Genomic DNA, 6518 nt, shown 5'->3' on the forward strand with positions numbered 1-6518 from the left:
TTTCTAATATTGAGCTGCACCCCGTTTTGCCCTTAGAACAGCCTCAATTTTTTGGGACATGGACTACAAGGTGTTCGAAAGCTTTCCACAGGGATGCTGGCCCATGTTGCCTCTAATACTTACCACAGTTGTGTCATGTTTGCTGGATGTCCTTTAGGTGGTGGACCATTCTTGATACACACAGGAAACAGTTGAGCATGAAAAACGCAGCAGCGATGCAGTTTTTGACACACTCAAACTGGTGCGCCTGGCACCTACTACTTTACCCCTTTCAAAGGCACTTCATTCTTTTGTCTTGGCTATTCACCCTCTGAATGACACACATACACAATCCATGTCTCAATTGCCTCAAGGCCTAAAATCTTTATTTAACATGTCCTGTCCCCTTCAGTGGATTTGAAGTGGATTTAACAGGAGACAACAATTGGGGATCATAGTTTCACCTGGATGCACCAGGACAGTTTATGTGATGGAAAGAGTTCCTAATGTTTTGTACACTCAGTATATTGCCTTAATCTGACCGTTATAGCGATATAGTGGCACATGCTAGCCATGTGCCACTATAAGTTTGTGTTGCATATTGGGGGGTTCGGGGTCAATACCCTTCTGGTTGTTACAGAATATTGTATAGGAACTAGATGGTAACTTTAGAAGTAAAGTTGTGGGGCTTGCTAAAGCTCTTTAAAAATAATTGTGGTAGTGACAGAAGTTTACAAATGTGTACTTTGATTAAATTACTCAATATAGTGGGCCAATTTCTATTGTAGATTTTCTCAAATTGAATTAAAATAAAGTTGGTTCTGGAAGTATTCTAAGGGTGATTACTAGTTTGCATAATAATTATTAGAAGCACTAAACATACATTAAATGACCAAAAGACATCTCATTCCAAAATGGTTATTATTATGGAGTTTGTCCCCCCTTTACTGCTATAACAGCCTCCACTCTTCTAGGAAGGCTTTCCACTAGATGTTGGAACATTGCTGCGGGGACTTGCTTTCATTCAGCCACAAGCGCATTAGTGAGGTCTGTCACTGATGTTGGGCGATTAGGCCTGGCCCGCAGGTGGTGTTCCAATTCATCCCAAAGGTTTTTTCATGTTTTTTTTACCCCCTTTTCACCCCAATTTCGTGTTAGTCTTGTCCCATCACTCCAACTGCCGTACGCACTCGGGCGGGGCAAACCCGGAAGACGCTGGGCCAATTGTGCGCAGCCTCAATGGACGCTGGGCCAATTGTGCGCCGCCTCAATGGTCTCTCAGTCGCGGCCGGCTGCGACACAGCCTGGGATCGAACCAGGATCATCCCAAAGGTGTTTGATGGGGTTGAGGTCAGGGCTCTGCGCAGGCCAGTCAAGTTCTTCCACACGACCTCGACTAACAATTTCTGTATGGACCTTGCTTTGTGCATGGGGGTATTGTCATGCTGAAAATGGAAAGGGCCTTCCCCATAGGGCCTTCCCCCCACAGAGATGGAAGCACAGAATCGTCTAGAATGTCATTGGATGCTGAGCGTTAAGATTTCCCTTCACTGGAACTAATTTGAACGGCTGATCTCCGCATGTGTGGTTCCCACCATGATGCATGGAGGAGGAGGTGTGATGGTGTAGGGGTGCTTTGCTGGTGACACTGTCTGTGATTTATTTATAATTCAAGGCACACTTAACCAGCATGACTACCACAGCATTCTGAAGCGATATGCCATCCCATCTGGTTTGCGCTTAGTGGGACTATCCATTTGTTTTTCAACAGAACAATGACCCAAAACAGACCTCCAGGCTGTGTAAGGGCTATTTGACCAAGGAGAGTGATGAAGTACTTCATCAGATGTCCTGGCCTAAACAATCACCCGACCTAAACCCAATTGAGATGGTTTGGGATGAGTTGGACCACAGAGTGAAGGAAAAGCGGCCAACACAGCATATGTGGGAACTCCTTCAAGACTGTTGGAATAGCATTCCAGGTGAAGCTGGTTGAGAGAATGCAAAGAGTGTAAAAAGCATGAGAAGCTATTATCTGATAGCATGCACCAATACACTACAACACAAAAGCCACGCAGGGGACGTAAACAAAATAATTAGCATAGTCTGCGCTACACAAACCGCACAAATAAAATATAAAACATTCATTACCTTTGACCATCTTCTTTGTTGGCATTCCTAGATGTCCCATAATCACTATTGGGTCTTTTTTTTCGATTAAATCGGTCCATATATAGCCTAGATATCGATCTATGAAGACTGTGTGATCAACGAAAAAAAATAGCGTCTTATAACGTAACGTCATTTTTTAAATTAAAAAAGTTGACGATAAACTTTCACAAAACACTTCGAAATACTTTTGTAATGCAACTTTTAGGTATTAGTAAACGTTAATAAGCGATCAAATTGATCACGAGGCGATGTATATTACGTCTGGAAATAATGTCTGGGTAAATCTCAACCAAAATATCCGGTCCGAGACCTGAAGAAATGGGCTGTCTCTTCTTCGTTTGACCAAGAAACAAAGCCTAGGCAAATGACAAGACTGTTGACATCGTGTGGAAGCTGTAGGTATTGCAATCTCGGCTCCAGGTAATTTGCTTTCCCATAGACAATATATGCAAGTGGCGCATTGATATATTTTCCAATTTTCAGTGATCAGTGATCAGATTTTCCTGCACTTTTCGATGAAACACACGTTCTGTTATAGTCACAGCCGTGATTTAACCAGTTTTATAAACGTCTGAGTGTTTTCTATCCACACATACTAATCATATGCATATACTATATTCCTGGCATGAGTAGCAGGGCGCTGAAATGTTGTGCAATTTTTAACAGAATGTTTGAAAAAGTAGGGGGTAGGAGTAACAGGTTAAACAGGTCTACATTCACAAGGCAGCAGGGCCAGACGATTACCAGGCCGTGTACTGCGAGCATGCGCTGACCAACTGGCAAGTGTCTTCACTGACATTTTCAACCAAACCCTGTCTGAGTCTGTAATACCAACATGTTTTAAGCAGACCACCATAGTGCCTGTGCCCAAGAACTCTAACCTGCCTAAATGACTACCGACTTGTAGCACTCACGTCTGTAGCCATGAAGTGCTTTGAAAGGCTGGTCATGGCTCACATCAACACCATTTTTCCAGAAACCCTAGACCCACTCCAATTTGCATTACCGCCCCAACAGATCCAGAGATGACGCAATCGCCATTGCACTCCACACTTCCCTTTCCCAGCTGGACAAAAGGAACACCTATGCGAAAAGGCTATTTATTGACTACAGCTCAGCGTTCAACACCATAGTGCCCTCAAAGCTCATCACTAAGCTAAGAACCCTGGGACTAAACTCCTCCATCTGCAACTGGATCCTGGACTTCCTGACGGGCTGCCCCCAGGTGGTAAGGGTAGGTAACAACACATCCGCCACGCTGATCCTTAACACAGGGGCCCCTCAGAGATGAGTGCTCTGTCCCCTCCTATACTCCCTGTTCACTCATGACTGCATGGCCAGGAACGACTCCAACACCATCATTAAGTTTGCAGATGACACAACAGTGGTACGCCTGATCACAGACAACGACGAGACAGCCTATAGGGAGGAGGTGAGAAACGTGGCTGTGTGGTGCCAGGACAACAACCTCTCCCTCAATGTGATCAAGACAAAGGAGTTGATTGTGGACTAGAGGAGAAGGAGGACCGAACATGCCCCTATTCTAATCGATGGGGCTGCAGTGGAGCAGGATGAGAGGTTCAAGTTCCTTGGTGTCCACATCACCAACAAATTAACATGGTCCAAGCACACCAAGACAGTCGTGAAGAGGACACGACAAAACCTATTTTTCCCCCAGGCGACTGAAAAGATTCAAAAGTTCTATAGCTGCACCATTGAGAGCATCCTGACTGGATGCATCACTGCCTGGTATGGCAACTGCTCAGCCTCCGACCGCAAGGCACTACAGAGGGTAGTGCGAACAGCCCAGTACATTACTGTGGCCAAGCTTCCTGCCATCCAGGACCTCTATACCAGGCGGTGTCAGGGGAAGGCCCTAAAAATGTCAAAGACTCCAGCCACCCTAGTGGCTAGGGTTCTATCTGCTACCGCACGGCAAGCGGTACCGGAGCGCCAGGTCTACATCCAAGAGGCTTCTTAACAGCTTAACAACCCAAGCCATAAGACTCCTGAACATCTAATCAAATGGCTACCCAGACTATTTGCATTGCCCCCCCTTCCCCTTCTTTTACACCGCTGCTACTCTCTGCTGTTATCATCTATGCACAGTCACTTTAATAACTCTATCTACATGTACATATTACCTCAAATAACCAGTGCCCCCGCACATTGACTCTGTACCGGTATCTCCTGCATATAGTCTTGCTATTGTTATTTTACTGCCTCTCTTAAATGACCTGGTACTTTTATTTCTTATTCTTATCCAGATATTTTCAACTGCATTGTTGGTTAGGGGCTCTAAGTAAGCATTTCACTGTAAGGTCTACTACACCTGTTGTATTCGGCACATGTGACTAATAAAATGTGATTTGATATGTTTAAAACTTTTTAGGTTACTACATGATTCCATATGTTATTTCATAGTGTTGATATCTATTATATCAATTATATCTATATCTATCTATTATTCTACAATATAGAAAATAGTTAAAATAAAGAAAAACCCTGAAATGAGTAGGTGTGTCCAAACTTTTGATTGGTACTCTAGTTTGGGATAATTAACAGTAGCAGCAGTGTATGTGATGAGTCAAAATAATTTGTGCAAAAAGTGTCAACCGGACAGTTAAATAGTTAAATCTGGACTAACTATTTATCAGTCTTATGGCTTGGGGTTAGAAGCTGTTCAAGGTCCCGTTGGTTCCAGATTGTTGCATCAGTACTTCTTGCCTTGCGGTAGTAAAGAGAACAGTCGATAACTTGGGTGACTGGAGTCTTTCACGATTGACACTTTCCTGGTTTAGAGTTCCTGGATGGCAGGGAGCTTGGCTCCAGTGATATACTGGGCCATACGCACTACCCTCTGTAGCGCCTTGCGGTCAGATGTCAAGCAACTGTTGTTTACGAAGCATGTGACAAATACATTGTGATGTGATTTGATTTTGACATATGGTTGAGGTTGAGGGTACATATGGCTGAGGGATCATAGGGTGGACCCCCACAGATACTCAGACGAACTGAAAGAAATAGAAATGTTGGGACCAGCACCATTGTGGAATAACACCGCATAACATCGAGTAGCAAGATACTGTAGCTAGCTATGGCCACATGACTTACACAAAGGCTTTTGCGGCAGCATTTATCCTACCAGTTAACATATTTTCCCGGGAGGTTCGCCACTGAATGAAATATTTGGTATTGTCATCAGACCTTGCAACAGTAAGAAATCCTTTCCACCATTCTGGGGGAGACAGAGAGCAGGGACCAGAGAAGGGTGGATTGCTGTGTTAATTTGTCTTGAGAAGGCAGAGCCATAATTTCCTACACTGGCACTGATCTCGCAGTAATGAATGTTCTCCTGGTAATATTCTACAATGTTTACACTTGTTTCATGAGAGCAAAGAATCATGATAATGAAAATATTGCCCTGGCATTATGCATGCACGGAGCTTTTGATCACAATTTAAACATCCCCTAGACCCCCACACACACACTCAATTTCCATCTCTCTCACACACACCTGAACTCTATATATGCAATTCTGTCTCTTTTTCTTGTTAAAGCATATAGCTAGGGGACTTTTGCCTGGCCTAAGGAAAGGATCAGTGCAGTACTGCTGTTCTAAAGCGAGCCTGCAACTTAATCCAAGACTGAGGCCTCAAGGGTACCAATAGAGTCTGTAAAAGGACTACTGAGAAGTACCAAGGTTGCATCCCAAATGGTACCATTTTTCCTATAAAATGCCCTGGTCAAAAGTTGTGGGACACAGCCCATGTTCTTAGAAATATTAATCTAATTCCTGGATATGGAAAAGGGGAATCAAAATTGTATTGAAATAATGTATTGAAACTCTTTTCAACTCGTTCAGTCAATAGTAAAAAATATTTATAATAATTTTGTTCATTTGAGTCAGTAATGATCAAAGAATAAAGGACCCCAATGAACTAACAACTCGAAACAATCATGATTCTACAAGCCTCTCGTCCACCATAGGGGGTTTATTGGAGCTGTCATGCGAACTGCACATTATTAATTCAGATTGGGCCCATCTGCTAACCTGGACCTCTAATAGACTTTCTTTGAATTAAATGCAACTTTTGATCCCTGGGACATTGGCAAGTGGGCTAACAGCTGGGTGTTGAGTTGGTTTAACAGTGAATGTTAGTTGACAACATTCACCTTTATTTCACAAATCACCTTTGTCAAATGTTTTATAAGCCAATGTGCAGTATTTCTCTGAAAGCATAAGCATAAATTTAGCCAGAATCGTGGCACTGCTGAGATGAAAATGGCAGATGCTAGCAACGGCATGTGAAACTGACAAAGAACCCGGCAAACATGACCCCATTGGCCTAGTGTGATAACTTGGT

Source organism: Oncorhynchus nerka, linkage group LG12 (genome assembly GCF_034236695.1).
Source record: "Oncorhynchus nerka isolate Pitt River linkage group LG12, Oner_Uvic_2.0, whole genome shotgun sequence".
Classification (NCBI taxonomy): domain Eukaryota; kingdom Metazoa; phylum Chordata; class Actinopteri; order Salmoniformes; family Salmonidae; genus Oncorhynchus; species Oncorhynchus nerka.